We start from the raw sequence: 17,738 nt of genomic DNA, 5'->3' as shown, positions 1-17,738 counted from the left end.
AACAGAGGAAAGGCTGGGACTAGGAACAACAACAATAACTACAAGAAAATAAACTTTATCTGAAACTAATCAGGTATTAACCATTTGAGGAAGATTATGTCAACTCCCCATATATGGGTTCTTTATCAGAAAGGGTGAAGCACTATACTCTCAAATAACAGAAGTGAGTTGCACATCTATTTGGATTTAAGATATATGTTCTTCGATTACTCTTTTCAGGTTCCTCAGAGAGACAATGGAAAAGGATTCTCAGCGTCAGAGGAACCTCTGTTGAGGGCTCAGTTTATACACAGTCAGTGTATTCCACTTTCCATATGGAACAGGATCAAGTCCTTTACGGTAAGCTTTTGTAATGAAGCAATAAGATTCAAGTACTTTCTTGATAAAATTTAAAAAAAAATAAATCCAAGAACTCACAGTACAAATAACACAAGAAAAACTAGGGCAGGTGCATGAGGCAACTGAAATGGGAGGATGTGGAGACAGAAAAAAGTATTCTTCAGAGAAGGGTGAAGCCAAAGGCAAAAAGAAAGATTACAGAAAATACAAGGGAAAATATTTTTTTAAAAAACAATCATACTGGAGCAGTTTGGAAGAGGTCTATATACAAAGGGGAGTGCCACAAACAAGAAAACAGAAACAGAAGAATTTTTAAGAACCCAAAAGATGCTCCCCTAGAGCCCTCTTGCCATAAAATCCAATGTTAGAAGCTTTGGGTCCCAAAGTTTAAAATATGACTTGGACACAGACCCCAGCAAGCTATAAATGCAGAAACAACTCCAAAAGATCAGTGAGAACGGTGAAGGACCAGGAGCATCCACTATGAGGAAGACTGAGAGACAAGGCATATGCCACCACTGTTTTCTTATCAACCCATTCGCAAACAACTTACGTGATTTGGAGTATTTGATTATATTCAGAAATATAGAAATAACCTGCTGTAATGCAGACAGAATACAGAATATTCCACAAGATCTTTCTATTGCGTCCTGCAGAATTCCAATTTGCTGGCTGGAACTCAAGATCCTGGGGTTCGGCTCTTGATGCTTCTCCTTGATCAAGTATTAGCTTTTCCGGTGCTCCCCTGATGCCAGCCTGACAACATTTCCAGTGACTGTCATAAACAGTCTCTCTCAGATCACCTGTCAAAGGTTCATTTGTGCTGCAGGGTCACAGGGCAGCTCCAATTCAGAGAAAATTTGCTGTAGGCATTAGCCATATAGCAGAAAGCTGTGCTGCTTGCTCCCTGACAGGAGAACGAAAAAGCTTCATGTCCACATGCATGGATTTATTGGAAGTAGTTTGCCCCAAAATTTGAAAGGCAAAAACTTGTGGTACAAACAATTCAGTGTCAATTATACACTTTCATAATTGATGCCCAGCTCCTTCAAATAGCTGAATTTCTTCAGCTGGAGAGGCCAACAGATGCTCCGTTCCCAGGATTTTGTTGGGCAGTGTCACGAAGTTTTACAAAAACAAGGACACAGGAAGAATGCCTCTCTGTATCTTCTGCAGGCATCATCCTTGCATGATATGAAGCATAAAGGTTTTCACTGGACACATGCTTAAGGATGAGAACAAGAGCCACAGCAGGTTTTGCTCTATCCCCTTAGGCCTCATACACAACAGCTGAGACACACTAGCTATAATCTCCTTAAAACCATTGCTGTAGATGTGGTTTCCTCTGACCAGGGAGGTCAGGGATATTCTTTGGCCAAGAACCTTAATGACCTAACAGCACTAGAGACTAACCTTTTTCAGCTATTTGTCTGCATTCTTCGGGCATGAGGACATGAAGAAGGGGAAGCACTGAACTATGTAAAGTTATGAACGAAAGAGAGACATTCCATGCTACAAAGCTATTCAAGTTAGCATCTCATTTATATCCTGGGATATAAACATAACTTCTCTCCCATATGCGATGAAGATTCCCATACATAATTTTTCAAGACCAACGCTGCGAAAACCTGCTTAGAGACCAGTCACCCCACAACCTTTGAGAATTGTTAGAAGGTGACATATTTGACCACTTTTTAGTATACTACCAATAAATGGATGAAGGTTAACATGTATTTCTCCTCCTCCTGTGCACCTCTTCTATCTGCCTTTTTCCAATTAAAAAGGAGCCTTTGTTATTGCTTACACACACAGTTTATGCATGTAGAAAAACCAAGAAACGTGGCTTCAATCACTAACCGGTGCTTGTAGACAACACTGGAATATGAATAAAGGTAATAAAAGTCAACCAATGGAAAAGACATCTGAGGAGACCATGGACTTTTTAGAGAATAGCATGACATGGACAATGAAGGTGGGTAGAGCGACAAAATGCAAGGGAAAGTAGGAGGTAAGGTAGGAGGGTGCTATGCCGGATTCCTGCTAATGCCAACAGGAATGAGAATGGGGTTTAGATAGACAGCCAGGCCTGTCTCCAAGCTAAAATCCCCAACGTTCCCAAAAGAAAACAGGACTGAGTTTCTCTCTCTTATTCATGCATACTTTATAAACCTCCAGAGACCGCTCTGCAAACTGGAACGATAAAACAAAATGTCAAGACAATAAATGGAGCATTGAATCTCCACTGTTTGTTAGAGGAAGGCCTTTTCTGACTTGAAGGCAGTACCTTGTTTTCACTTCATAAACAGCGAAGTAATGCAGAGTAAGCGTTATCTCTTAGAATGACCTTAAAGAAGACAGAACGTGGCAGCACAGCATTACTTGGCTGGATCAGTTACTTTCAAAAACTTCAACATGAAATCCATGCCACAGGTATATCTTAGTATTTTCCTGACATCTGTTCTGTAATGTCGTAACAGGTACATTGTTATAGATACTGAGAAACAGCAGGAATCAGTTTTATTTTTTATAATCTGAGGAAATTAATTCCAGTTCCACCTCTGCTCCCAAACTCCTATTATAATCCAAGAAAGTCGGAACTGTTACAATACATCAGCAGTGAAACAGTTCATGTTTTGTTCTCATTTACAGTGTCAGCATTTAGGTCTATCTTTAGCCTTATCTTTCCTCTTCTTTGAACAGGAGAAATTCACCATTGTTAATTTACCTACACACTTCGCTTTGCTTGGAACCGTAAGTTTAATTGCTGGAAGAAAATAATAGTGCTTATACAGAAGTGGTAAAGCAAGTACCTTGTTAAATTACGATGAAGTATCAGATAGCTCTGTGGCCGGAGGACTCAAAAGCCCAGCTCCATCTTTGGCATATTAGGCAACTCCAGTCACGAAAGTAATTTTATTTCCCTCTGCTTTGATTTCTTAATCTACAAAATGGAGATACTGGCTAAAACCATTCAAGGACATTACAATATTCACAGTTTCATTCTTTGCTTTTATTCAATGTTTGAATGAAATAAAAAAACCTTGTGTTGCACAATAAGGCAGTTGTGCTGATATGTCCATTTTCCCATAAAAAGCAGTTGCTGGGTTTGGTTCTGTTTCAGTTAGGCCTTTAGCCCACTCTCGCTCCTTAGGAAGCTTTCCTAGCAGCAACTTAATTCCACAAAGTGTTCGGCACAATCAAAATAGCACATTTTAATCATGCTCCATTTAATCAAAAACTTTCAATTAGCTCTAGTAATGGCTCCGGTCAGCTTTGCAAAGCACTTTGGAGAACTACAATGAAAAGCACTGTATAGAAGCTAGGAATTATCACCGGCACAAATACAACCTGAAGACATCAAAACACATACAAGAAACATCTTTATGCCTTCCTTGACTCAAACGCTGCTCCAAGTCATATTATATTCCTCAGAGGAGAATTTCAAAGCATTTAACAATTAATAACCTTGCAACACCTTTGAAAAATAAATAGCGAAAAGTGGACACTCGCACAAATTTCTTCCTTTACTGCTGAATACAGCTGCCTCTGGAGCAAAGCATAATACCCATTTAACAGTACAAAGACACAGAAGCATAGATGGCACGAAGGAAAAAACATTATTGCATCCATTTAGAGCAAGAGGGGAAGTTTGTGGAGGCAAAAGTACAGTTAACCAAACCAGAATTTAAATAGCATCCTGTGCTTGATGCCAAACTGGTCCGAAATATCCCATGTTTCCAAATTTGGTAATCTTCCAAGGAGGAGTCAAAAGCAACAAGTCTCTGTAGGGGCTGGTAAGGATAGAAGGGAGACTTTTTTCCTGGTTTGATTTACTGGCTAACTTAATCTGTACTGTTTATGGTTGTTTAATAGTGTTGGTGGGCTGAGCTTGTGTTATCTTTAGATGACACTTTAATGTTGCAGGGCAATCATTATTACATTCTTGTAAGCTCAGAGAGCCTAGAACGATTGTTTAAATCTAAGAGCTGTAATAACTCCTTAGGCAGAAAGGCACAAGCGTTAAGTCGCTTTCAGTCCAGCACCTCATCCACATCTCATTTGAAAACCATGATCTCCAGCAGGACTGTGCCCTCAGCTCCTTGCTGGACCACTGATACGCTTCTTCTCTGTTCAGGGGACAGATGCCATATGCTGAATCACAGAACCAAACATGTTCTTGGGAGGTCTCCTACCCACAAAGCGAGCCTTTCCCAGTACTGTTTAGCTCATGAGAAACTGTTTAGTCAGAAAGTCTTAGAGGACCTTGCAAAAACTAGTTTCGCATCACATGCCTTGCTTTGCCAAACCACTACTCTTAATTCAAAGGCTTCCTGTCCTGCTGAAAAATTTATGTTTTTCTTTAAGCAAAGGTAAAACACTATCATACTAGGATTTTTTTCACCCTTTTACATTCAGTGGAGTAAGAAATACTCTGAGAAGCAGGGGAGTGAGATGCAGGCTACTTTTCTTAATCAGTCTTTCAAACATCATTGCAGAAAAGACTGAGATTCAGCTTGACAGCAAGGAAAAGCACTGTAGGTGGTCAGTGCCAATTCCAACCAGGAGCATGCTCCTTCAGGAGTGTGGTGATCCTCCAACAGTGCAGCAATCCACCAGGAGCTGCCTTCTAGACAAACGGAGCAGAAAACCGGTGTATTAAAGGCTTGGTTTTCTTACAACTGTGCTTCCAGGTGAACAACTGGGCATCGCTCAGCCTTAGAGAAGGATACATAACCCTGATCTTGTTAAGTACCAGCCATGGAAGAACGTATGTTTGTCCCTGCTTTTAAATTCACTTGCTGTTGCTACTAAGCACAGTACAAAAAGCAATCAATGAATCAGGTTTCCAAACAGGAAACAAAACTACTGGGAAGATCTAAGTTCATTTTCACCTTGTTGGGAATTTTTCACATTCTTCTCTTCAAAACACAGTATCATGCTGTTTGCATGCATTTTAATGCACTTGCATTTTGCTGATATAACTCAAGTATTTATATAGCTCAAGTTTAAACTTCTATTTCCCCTATTTTGAACAACATCCTTCACAAAATATAAAAGACAAAAACATTTTCAGATTTTTTTTTCTGGCTCAAAAAAAAAAAAACCAAACCAGATGGGGTTTCAGTCCCAAATATGCAATTGGCATTTGGCCTGGTGTAAAGACATGCCCAAACCGCCTGAGGATGGAGCAGCTGCGGGGCCAGGGGGCAGGTCACAAACGGCCTAAACCAAGGAGACTTTGCAGGAGTGATTCCCTCAGGCCAGAGAGCAGCTCTGAGGAAAACAAGCAGCAAGTATACTAAAATCACCTCCATTCAGTCTCATGATAGAGGAGCTGAAAACACTTTCTGTCCCTTTAGTGTTCCTTCTTCCCCGACCTGAGCCAGAAATTGCCACCCAGCCTGGCCTCTTTTTTAAACCATCTGCCACCAGCAGCTTACAAGGAAAGGAGAGTTTCCAGAGTAGCAACAAATCTAGTATGGTACTGAAAGAAACTTCTGGTAAATACAATAACGTGCTGTCATGAAAGATCACCCAACTCAGCTCATGATCCAAGCTCTGTGGAAAGGTCTACATTAATGTAGAAAAGGACCAGAAAAATTACTGGGGGAAGAAAAGAGAGCAGCTCACTTAGTCAGTCTGCATCCCCCCCACAACAGATGAGACAAACTCACAGCTGTGGTACCAAGCATGAGTAAAAATACACTGCAGAAACCAAAGCACAGCTGAGGATGTAAATAAGGCTGCTGTTACCTACTTACTCTCCTCCTTCTGTATTTTATCCACATAGCTTAAAAAAAAAAAATTGACCCAAGTGCAATCCATTTACACTGTACAAAAATATATTCTGGAAAAGTTGCAGTGAGGTTTGCTTCAGGGGACTGAAGGCTCTCTAGCAATTCAAACAGGCAGCATATATAAAAAAAACTGACAAGAGTTCCTACAGAATCCAAGGGACTGAGAAAGAAATAAGGTTATTTGAAAGGTTTTTCAGAGAAAGTGTTATCTAAAACCCAATTTAACCTGAACCTGAAAACTTTAGAGCCCAGTAAACATGCAAGAGAGACCTATACACCATTTCCTGTTAGGTGGCTGCCAAACAGATGTGTTACACATTTAATAAAGCGGTAAAATAAGGTATTTATGTAGCATGTTTAACTGTAAACATATTTGTACGATTTTGTTTAAATGAAAGTGTAACATGACAGATGCTACAATTACTGGACAAAGGGAAATATGATGAGAAAAAGGAAAGTCAGAACTGCTGCTGCAGCACAGAAAATAATGCAACAGTGCCCTTGCACAGCCCTGCTTTAATAGGCCCATAAAACCTATATGCTTTGAGCCTCTAACAAGAGTGCCAACCTGGCAGCTGGTGAATTTTCAGGTGCCTTGAAGGGTCCAGCTACTTCAAGATAGTAGTCTTGAATACTCTTGCTGGGTCATACATCATTGCTATTCCTTCCTTTCAGGGCTTCACCTCATATTTGGCGAAGGAGCATAGCTGCAGCTCCTTCCAATGTCAACACCTTTTCTTTGCTTGGCTAGAGGTGTCAGTGCAGAACAAACATGAGGTACTGCCTTCCTCAGTTCAGAGCTCCCCGAGTCACATGCACTTTTCAGGCTCAATCTTCTGCTCATCGAAACTTTACATTAAAACTGCCATCAGCCTTCAGAGTGCAATTTCAGCCCATCACACCTTTTCCAGGTTAGGAAAGAAATGCAACAAACTGCAAAGGTACATGCCATAACAAATAGCTTAATACAAACATCTAGTAACTTTAGCTTCTTTCATGTGCAGATGAATACGTGGGGAGATACCAGTTATCCCTTTACAGATGCACAGAGAAACTGAGGTTGCAGGTAATGGAATGACTTAGAGGACCTCTGAGCAAGTGAGCAACAAAGCAGGGAACAGGTCAAGAGATTTGCAAGCTAGTATCTCTTTACCCGGGTTTACATCTTTCTATAGATATTGTACTTAATAGCAGTCGCTTCCAAAAAAGAAATTATTCTCTTTTGGAGAAAGATAAACACACTCTTTATGCATAATTATTCCCAGAGTGGATAAAAATCAAAGGTATAAGAGTACAAAAATACTGACATTACAGAGCAAAGCTGTTTTCTTCTGAGTTTGAGAACAAAAATGAAGCAGCTATTTTGGGGTAAAATTGTTTTAAGAATGAGGTACTTTTCTGTTTCAGTAGATAGATATACACGTATAAGCATCTTTAATACAAGGAAAAACACTGAAACAATAAGTTGCTGACTTTTGCTTGCCATACTTAATCACATTCCTAATGTGAAGATCCTGAGTTCCCTCTAAGCAGAGCATTTGGATGTTTTATTGTTAAACAATTAGGCCAAAGCCACACTGAGGATTTTTGTATCTGGTTCAAACTGACTTTAATGGAAAATGAGCATCTAACTTTCATAAGTGACTTAGAAAATCTCAGCAGGGTTGTACAAAAAGCCAGAGCATTTTTTTATTCTATTTGAATCTGGCCTGGTTAAGGCTTTGCAGAGAGCTGAGAACTCATAAAGATAGGAAATTGTGAAGGCAGAAAGGGTCTTTGTCTCCTCCACTCCCTGGTCAAAATGAAGTTTAGGGATAACTGAAACATCTGCTGTGGTAACTTGTGTATCAAAGCTAACCTCTGTCTACATCAATTAAAAGGGTTTTACAGCTAATTTAATCAGCATACAGAGAATGCTGCTTGGAATATATGTGAAATGAAATGGATAAATTACTGCCTTTTGAATAGTTATGATAAATATGTTCTACGTAAGGTGTAAACCTGGCCTGCACATTGATGTATGAGAGTGTATCTTTGCCTCTTGGCATAGGTTGATAATAATAAGGGTGGGGGGGGGATAGTAGATACAAAATACCTGCCACCTTGTAACCAGAAATAACAGTTATGAATAAATCTCAAAAGTCAAACATAAGTAGATACAGAAGAACTCATGCTTTTCAAGAAAAAAAATGGATTAACAACACTTGTCTCTATATGCATTAGTCCATTAATAAATATTTCTGATGAAGTAGTTAAGAAACATGTTATCAAAAGCCTAAACTATCCTGGTAGTCTCACCACCTAATCATACAAATTTTGAAATTAAGTAACTTCATTTGAAATCACCTTCCAATTGAAAAAAAAAAAAAAAAAAAGCCTTTTGAAGCCATGAAGGGCAGCAGCAGTATTACTCTGGGTATTTATCTACAGTTCAAGATGAAAGAAAATATTTTACCTCACAATATACCTCTCATTTTCCCAAGACTTAAACTGAAAATGGAGAGAAAAGGTTTTAGCTGTTCCCAGGATTACTTTCCTGAACTTTCTCATCTGTATTGATGCTTCCCTCATCTACCAGTTAGCAGTTTTTAATTCATTCACATTTTGTTAAGTGCTTTTAGATTTACAAATGAAACATGCTACACTGCTGCAACATCTCATCATCTTTCTGCCGTTGTCTGAATTCAGCTCCTGTTTTTTATTGTCATTTGCCCTACTCCAGAAACCACTAAACCTGATTTGCTTCAGAAGCCCTCATCTTTCAGATTTTAAAAATCCACATGATAAAGCCTAGAGATGAGAATAACATATCCCCATTAGCCCCAAGCGTAGGATTCCTTCATTCAGTTTTCAGAAGTTACGGAGGTAAGTCCCTTTGTTGTTACTGGAAAAAAAAAAAAGTCTCTCATTTATGTCAATGAGTCTTGGATCAAAAGTCTCTCACTGACTATCCAACATTCAGGGTCAGGCTAAGCCTCCACAAAAAAACCTTTCCTTTAAAACAGCTGATATGCATTTGCCTTTTACTCTTTGCCTAACTAGGAGGAGGCGGGCAGGGCAGGGGGAAGAGCTAGATTCAGAAACAAGTTGAAAAGTGACAGCCAGAAACGGAGTGCCAGGTGAGGAGGAGTTCAGTAGACACTGCCTATATGCTGGGATAATTCACCTGGTCCAAATCACGCTGCTTTGTGTGGTCTCCACCCCAGCTAACCTTCTGACTACATGTTTGTCTGGGCTGGACAAGCAGATGTGGTTGCCAACCTGTTCTGCTGCAAAACATAAGGGAAAGGGAAAAGGAAGTTTTGGTCCAAGACAAAGCACTAAGCTATCCAGGGCTGGATTCCTGCTGATTTATCTGTTATCCATGGGCTCATGAATGTGCATGTCCCTCAAAGTTCATTACATATTTTAATTTCTCACAGGAATATGCCACTGAACTTAATTACTCTGCTTCCAGAGCCTACCTCCAGCCCAATAGCTCAGATACGCTTTGATAGGGCAAAAAGCTCTACTATCTCTCCAAATTTAGGAATAAGCCAGGTTCTTTCTATTACATCAGTCTGTCCACAGTAGTTCTGGGTCAACACTAGTACGCCAAAAACTACAGTCTGGTTCATCTCATACTCTCTGTGCATAATTATGCTCTCTGCTAAAAATAATGATAATGGATTGAACTATTAATCTCAAAAGAGAAGTTGGTTTCACCCAGTGCAGAAAGTAAATTATCTCGTCTTTCTCATAGGCTGTGCTTTTACGCTAGGTATTAACCTCTTCAGTTTTTCTGTTGCCAGAAATATCACAGTATGCAATGATCCACCCAACTGAAAAGATAAGACAATCATTTCCCTTCAGCCATATATCCTGGAGTGTCCTCCTGTCAGGCACAGTCTCATGGAGGTGGATGGGTAAACAAACAGTGTATTTTTCTCATAACTTCTTACCCTCCACTGTTATTCTCTCTCTGAAGGATGTGCTTGCCACTGAAAACTTCATGGCTCTTTTACTGTTTCATTTAGGAGACATCATCTTAGCTGCACATTCATCAACTCCTCTGTTAGTTTCTCCAACTCAGAGATCACTGTCTTGCAGAGTGAGAACTCAATGGCAAACAAAGTCAGAATTAAAGCCGAATCTCAATCAAATCTTATGTGATACTGGTTTTAGGGTGCAAAGCACAATCTGACACCTTTCTTGGTGTTCCACTAAATACAAATCTGAACATCAGAAAAAGATAGCCAAGCAGAGGAATATGTCACCACCTGACTTCTTGCGGTTCAAATAGCTGCTATCAGGGAATGTCTATGACAGACAAGAAGCCACAATGCTTGCAGGCAAATGGAGAATCTCGCTGTCACTATTTATCCCCTTTGTAGGGTCTAATGAACCCCAAGACACAGTTAAAGTGGTACCCACGAAATCTAGGTCTCACATCCACATACAGCCTGGACGCAGCAACAGTACAACTAGAGGGTATGACACATACAATTCATTAAAGCCCAGGTGCTGGATTTGGAGTGCTTTGAGAGGGAGGCTCAAGTACTAACAGGAGAAAGAAGAAAAAAAAAACCACTAAGAAAAGCCAAAGATAAAAGAATGACAAATGTTTTCCTGGGAGCTAACAAGCAAGGTTCCCTGAAGCATAGGGGTTTAGATGAAGCTTTACTTGCATATAAAATGGCAGGACTCTGAGGGCCCTTGCATCTCTTGAATTTATTTTTTCTAGGGAGTTACCTGTGTTGTCCAAGTTATGTAGCCACAGGAAAAGCAGGGCAGGCCAATGAAGACTGTCCCCAGCTCACCTTGGAACCAGATGAGAAGGTAGCTCTGCCACACAGCAATATCCCCCTTTTCTTCCCAGATTGAGGACATCTCTAGAGAGAAAGACCAATTCTCTGCAGCTACAGCAGCAAAAGCCTCAGAAGGTCATGCTCAGGGTGTTGGTTCAGAGGATAATAAAGCACTGACCTAATCAGTAGGAAACCCCTCAGCACCAATCTCTGGCACCAGGGAGGGCAGAGCTGAAGTGTAACACCTGTGAAAGCAGGAAGGTAGGCTTAGAAGATATCCTGAGGTCTGTTAATACCAAAAACAAATAATCAAGGTTGTGCCGTTAAAGCTCAGGAGTACCCTGAGTGTCACATGAGCTTTCAGACAAGACAGATGCTAAGGCAACAGTATGAGCTCCTAGTGCTTGTCCTTGGCTTTCCTTGTATTACAATTAAATAATTCAGGATATATACTCATTTCCACAGGAGAAATGGTGATGGATACATTCATAAAACACTAACAGAGAAATATGCATACAAACCTAAAGGTGCATGAATTGTATTGACAAGTACTGAATGCTGTTTCAACAATTTAGGAGATTAAGTAATATTTGCATAAGGCCTATAGGGAGCTTCAGATTATTTTAGGCCTCTTCTTTCTGATCCCTTTCTGTCCTTTCCTACTCTGATCTTGCCTCTCTTTCAAGTCAGCCATTTCTTACACAGTTTGAGTGGCACAGGGGATGTTCTGCTCAAAGGCTAAAGTTAAGAATATAGCAGGTATATAGCAGGCAGTAAAACACAAGCTGTGGTGTGCAACTGCTGCCCAATTTGCAACTTAACCAGTGGAAATACTCAGAGCCTGCCATCACGCAGGAGATTTGGTAAGCTTTTGCACTTTGCTGATCTGCCATACCTTCAAAACAGTATTCCCAGTTAACCAAGCTCATTTGAACAATACTGGCTAACAGGATCTTGTGAGCCTAGAGCCAGGATTAAGAGATAAGGCAAACTGGAAACTCCAATCATTACAATCCTGTAGCACAAATGAGAAGCACTTTCACACACAGCGAGTCAATATGCCTCATTTTTCTTTAGCACACTGTGCCCACACAGAGAGCAACATGACTTCAGGCCAAATATATTTCCCTTTCCAGTGACCTTGAGTGATAAGAGTTTCCACCAGGACAAAGGATCAAAATCATTAGAGCTCCTCATTCATTCCACCCTGTCTTTTAAAAACTATTTGCACTCCCTCAAAAAGTAACAACGTTGCAAGCAAAAATGTCAAGAGACAGATGTATCTCCTGACTTGAACAGAACAAGGAACAGAGTCCATGTCTGGAACATCTGCTCCTCGCTGAAAAACCGTTGGGAGATCTTCCAGGGGCAGCTCTCCTACAGTGCTTTGGTCTCTGCCCTAATACTCGGAACAGCAGGCTGAGCAGGGCGCTTTGCACAATGCTGGCCGGGCAGCATCTGTCCCCTGTGACTGAGACTGGATGTCCCATGAAGGCAACTAGCCTTTTTCTTAAGGGGAAAAAATGTAAACCATTAACTCAGTTTGACGACCCCATCAAAATGATGAAATGAATAACAGTATTAAAACTTTACACAACGAGTGGTTTTAATAACGTGGGAGTTAGGCAATAACATTAAATGTTTCAACTCAAAGACCTGGTGGTTTCCTGTGTTGGCACCAGTGCTAACGCTGAATGTTCATACATCAAGCATTTTTACATCTTCATTTTAAAGAGAAATTCGGAGACAGATATACTTAAACTGAAATAACACCCCGTTACTGTGTGTGCGAACACACACAGGGTGCATTTCCGACAAAAACTCACTGTGCTTTCAGTGTGTCCTTAAGGACTTCTCCATTTGCACAAATTCACTGAAGTCTCAGCTACACTGCAGCAGCTGACAGGTTTTCAGCAGACAGACACAGCTCAAACATATCTTCAAACAATGGTGAAAGGTGGCATTAAAAATGAATGCCTACTCTTTTCCTATGTTCCTCAACCTAACAAACGTATCTCCAAGGTCAGAAGCTTACAGCAGAACATATCAAAAGCACTGGCTGTGTGAATTACAGCATTCATTTACCTGAACAGTTCTAATGATTTAGGTATACACTCCAGATAGAGAACAAAGGTTACAGTGAACATGTTCACTGTGGATTAACCTAATGGAGTCTCCTTCCAAAGTAGGTTGACTAAGAATACAAAGTTACAGACCTCAACTGATAAGTAGGAACTCTTACTGTAGCTCATTGCAACTCAACCACCTCTACCTATAGTCTCAAACTCTCTGCAACTAAACTATCATCACATCTAATTTCAAACTCTGTCTAACAGCAACAGACCGAAATAGAAAGGCATACCCAAACAAGAGGGTGGTTTGGCCATGAAGTGTCAACATACCAGCTGGTCCCTCTCTCTGCAGTTTGCGCTAAGATGGACTTCAGAAAGTTCAATTGCTAATGCAGAAAAAAACCTTTCAGGCTCAGTCCCTAGTGAAGAAAAAGTTTATAACAAAATCTGACAGCTGTTCAAAGCCTATATGAATCAAAAGAGGACTTAAATCCAATTCTCCGTGAGCAAACATCCCCATTGTTCAAATCAGTCCTTGAACTTTATTTCTGCTGCACATCCAAACAGCAAGGACTGGGAAAACGGTAGCTATGGAGGAAGGACGATCTTCACCGCGGCCCCTCTCTACCAGGGGCAGAGCTCTAGAGCAGCACAGGAGACCAGGATTTCCAGAGTCCATGCAGCACCTCGTAGGTGGGCAGGACTTCTCTTCCATGACATTTAACTTGACACATCTCACCAGCATAAGGCACTTCTACATGAAAAAGAAGCAAGATACAGAAAAGATTTTGCAGTCGGATTAGTGGTAAGTGTGACGGGCACTAACTCTCAGCTGACGTATGTACACCCAAAAAACATATCCAAAACTCTTCCTAAAAGGGGGAACTTCAGGTCATGTAGGGTATGACTCTCCAAGACTTGGCAAAGCCACTTACAACCTCACCAAAGTTCAGTATGATTACGAGTGTTTACAAGCACAAGGACTAAGGCCAAATTGAGAATGTAAATATTTGCATTCAGTTCCCCAAACTTGCCTCTATCTGCATTGCCAACTAAATCCCAACTGCAGACCAAAAAATCTGAAAAGCAACAGTTGCACACACTTTACAGCACAGAGACAAAACTGACACACATGGCATTCAGCATTGGGGGAAAAAAAAAAAAATTCATAATCTAAACTGAATTTATGTTAAACAAGACATCGGTGAAGTTCAGACCGAAACTCAACTTGACTCAGCTATCATTTGGTACGTTTTGAAAGTCTGATCAGTCCAGATTTTGGTCCTGTGCCCTGGAAGAGACTGGTTTACATTAACCATATCTAGATTACTCAAGACCCCATAGATGACATGATCGGTCTAGCACACAGTGGTAACTTTGACCCAAACCACATTCTCTTAAGCTATCAAAAACAAGAACTTCTATTTTCCAGGCAGATCATAGAATAGTTTGTGTTGGAAGGGGCCTTTAAAGGTCATCTAGTCCAACCCCCCTGAACTTAGCAGAGACATCTTCAACTAGATCAGGTTGCTCAGATACCCATCCAGCCTGACCTTGAATGTTTCCAAGGCATGGGCATCTACCACCTCTCTGGATAACCTGTTCCAGTGTTACACCACCCTCATCGTAAAACATTTCTTCATATCTAGTCTGAATCTACCCTCTTTCAGTTTAAAACCATTACCTGATGTCCTATCTCTACACACCCTACTAAAAATTCTGTCCCCATCTTTCTCAGGTGAGTTGAGAAAAGTCTTCTCTGGATCCAAAGTAATTTATGTAACAACCTCAGTCCCATATTCAGAATTGATTTAGGATCCCAAATCACCTTGAGTCTCAACATCCACAATTTTTTTTAGAGTTTTACCCCAGTTCTTTTAGCTATAGATAAGGATGGCAGCCAAGGATTCATTCAAGACAGTTGTGACCTCCCACAAACACAGATCCTGAGGAATACACAGTATTCTCAGCTGCTGGTTCCCAGCCCTTCTCAAAAAGCATTAAATTTCAGTCCTACATCTCCATTGCAGACACTTATTGGAGGTAACCAGAAAGTTAAGCACCTCACCAAGACCAAGATTTTCTATTTTTTTTGTGTGAGAAGAATTTAGGCCTCCTCACTCCCACTACAGTAAACTAACAAAAAGTTCATCCTCTCCCTCTTCAGTTAAGTGGGAAAAGTACAAATCTGGTTCTTTAGCTTTACTCAACTGTGGGAAACTTGGTTGTGCTCTCCAGTTAAAAGCAGGCTCTTCAGTATACTTCACAGTGACCTCTTCACAAGGGGCTAGTATCATTTCTTTAAATGCCCCTACACTAAAAATAGTCCTGCTTCCTAAACATGAGTGCTTAGCAGTTCCAGGCATTCCGAGATCCTGCATACCACTTTTTTTTTAAAAACTGGCAACATTTATTTAACCAGCAATTAAAAAAGGAGGCCCAACCGCCCCAGTGATTCTTCCCAGAGGGTCTTAGATGTTTATGAAACACAATGAAAACAATAAAGTGGATAAAATCATGCTATTCCATCAAGTCTTTGGCAAGCCTTCCCAACCAAGAATAAATTGGCATGGTACTTTGCAGTCAACAGATTACACAATGGTTTACAGGGTCACCAATAATAAGGGGTCACACGCTCCTTAAAGAGCTACAGTATATGTTAAAAGTCACTTGCTTAAAGGGAAACGGCAATGCTGGGTCCTGAGCTTCCTGGAGCAAATTCTGGCAGCCACAGCAAAAATGTGCTGTTTGGGTAGGAGAGGACAGAAGCGCCAGGAAGGGCAATGACTACACTGAGCAAGCTGGCTGGGGGAGTTTAGCACCCTGAAGGGAGCAGAAGAAAGCCGGGCCAGGCAGGACTCCCTTATTTCTGCATATGAGAGGAGAACACACGCTATGTACTTTTAGGAGCAGGACAGCCTTTGCACCCCAGTGAGGCCCAGCACCACCCACCCTATCACCCCTTCCCAAGAAGCCCTGCTCCCCACTCCTCCATACTCTCAGAGGTAACCGGTTCCACCCCAGAAGCAAGGTGGCAGTTTGCTGCCAGTCTAGTCGCTCTTAAGAGTCACTCTTAACAGTGCATAGACTGGCACTAGCTTTAAAAGGTGCTTGACTATATTCTTAGGTAACCTGATGAAATAATCATATAAAGTAATCATAATTGCTTAAACGTGTTGCAGCTTTCCTTTAAATAACTAATCTTAAAGCAAGAGGGAAATGAATGGTTAAAGCTATAAATCTTAATTCAACTTGGTAACAGATTACCCCTATGCCACCTGCATAACCTGATCATCAAAAGGAAAGTTAAATTTTGACATTCCTAAACACACGTGATTTTCTCAAATCTCATCTTAAACATAAAATACTTCTATTTTTGCTCTGTTAACTCACCCTCCCACTATATGGAATATTTTCATCTACTGAATATATATTAATCATGAATAATCAAAACATTATCAAGTCTCAAACACAAATCAACATCACTTCAATTCATCCTACTCCACATCATCAGAAATCAGACTACAACTAACAGCTTCATCCTTTATCTTCCACAAGTTTTGATCACTCTATGTGGTTTTTACCGGATTATTCAATATCTGGCTGAAGTTAAAGACTGACTACTCAGAATAAAAATGAAAGAAAACCTATTCCCCAAAGTCAGTGCAACAGTACAAGGGTGCAGAAAACACTACTATTGACTCCATGCAGTATACTCCATGCAGTAACACTATGCATCCGGCTCCATTTAGCTTAACTACTAAAATTCAAAGTACATTTGAGTGATAAAACTGAAGTAAACATAAGAAGGCGCTCTCATATGTAGCCGCTACTCTTTGATTGCGGTGACCTGCTGCTCCTTAGTAAAGCAAACGCTTGGTACCAAGCCAAGAGCAGTACATCTGATTTTCCCACCAAGTGAACTGCTGAAACAGCTCCCTTAGCTCTTCAGCTAAATCTGTCTTGGGATCCTAAAGCCTTCCGCCGGAGTCCAGGTGGCTCCTCTACTCATTGCAACACTCGTGCAAACATTACTGCCGGATGGACAGATGATGCGAGTGGGCACCGGAGGGGAAAAGGAGGGCCACAGCTCCCCATCTCTCTCCAGATCAGAGCCCCGCATCGGCGGGCTGGATGCCCGGTTACAGTTAACCCGGTCCCGCCGAGGTCGTCCCCTGGGCTCTGTCCCTCCCAGGTGCCTTTGCCCTCGCCACCCACGCGAGAAGAAACGTCCCGCGGGGCCCGGCGGTGGCACAGGATGCCACCGACCCCCCGCTCCGCCCGTGCGCAAGGACCCCGCGCCCATCTGCGCTACCGGGCAGGGCAGGGACCCCCGCCAGGGTCGCGGAGCCGGCCCGTACCGTCACAGCCGCCGGCGACTCCGTTGCCTCGGGGACTCCGCGGTCCGGGGAGCCGCAGGGCCCGGGGAGCCCCCGCTACCGCGGATCCCCGGCCCGCCCCGCTCGCGGGAGGCGGGCGGCTCTCGGGGCGCAGGGACGGCAAGCCGGAGCACGATCAGCCGTTTCTCCCCGAGCCCCGCTCCCCTGCCCAGGTCCCCCGAGGGGACCACCGACCCGGCGGCGCCGCTCCCCGACCCTTACCGAGGCGCGCAGGGGTGCGCTCCCTCCGCCGGCTGCCTGCAGCCCCCGTCCCGCAGCCCGGGCGGTTGTAGCTTCTTTGGAGAAGCTGGGAAGTGGGAGAGAAAGAAAGGGGGGAGGGAAGGGGGAGGGAAGGGACTGAGA

At 42.0% G+C, this 17,738-nt stretch overlaps 1 protein-coding gene across 2 annotated transcripts in view; it reads right to left on the bottom strand.

Annotated features, from left to right (window-relative positions):
- Positions 1-17,738, bottom strand: part of DENND2B (DENN domain containing 2B) — a 183,802-nt gene extending 166,064 nt beyond the window's left edge. For both annotated transcript variants that reach the window (XR_011047933.1, XM_068397872.1), the window contains exon 1: positions 17,598-17,738. The gene's annotated coding sequence lies outside the window, so the exon portion shown is untranslated. The remainder of the gene's footprint in view (positions 1-17,597) is intronic.

The sequence above is a fragment of the Nyctibius grandis genome, chromosome 4, assembly GCF_013368605.1.
Source record: "Nyctibius grandis isolate bNycGra1 chromosome 4, bNycGra1.pri, whole genome shotgun sequence".
In the NCBI taxonomy this organism is placed as follows: Eukaryota; Metazoa; Chordata; class Aves; order Nyctibiiformes; family Nyctibiidae; genus Nyctibius; species Nyctibius grandis.
The sequence above is the reverse complement of the archived record's forward strand: the minus strand, read 5'-3'. Positions and strand labels throughout refer to the sequence as shown.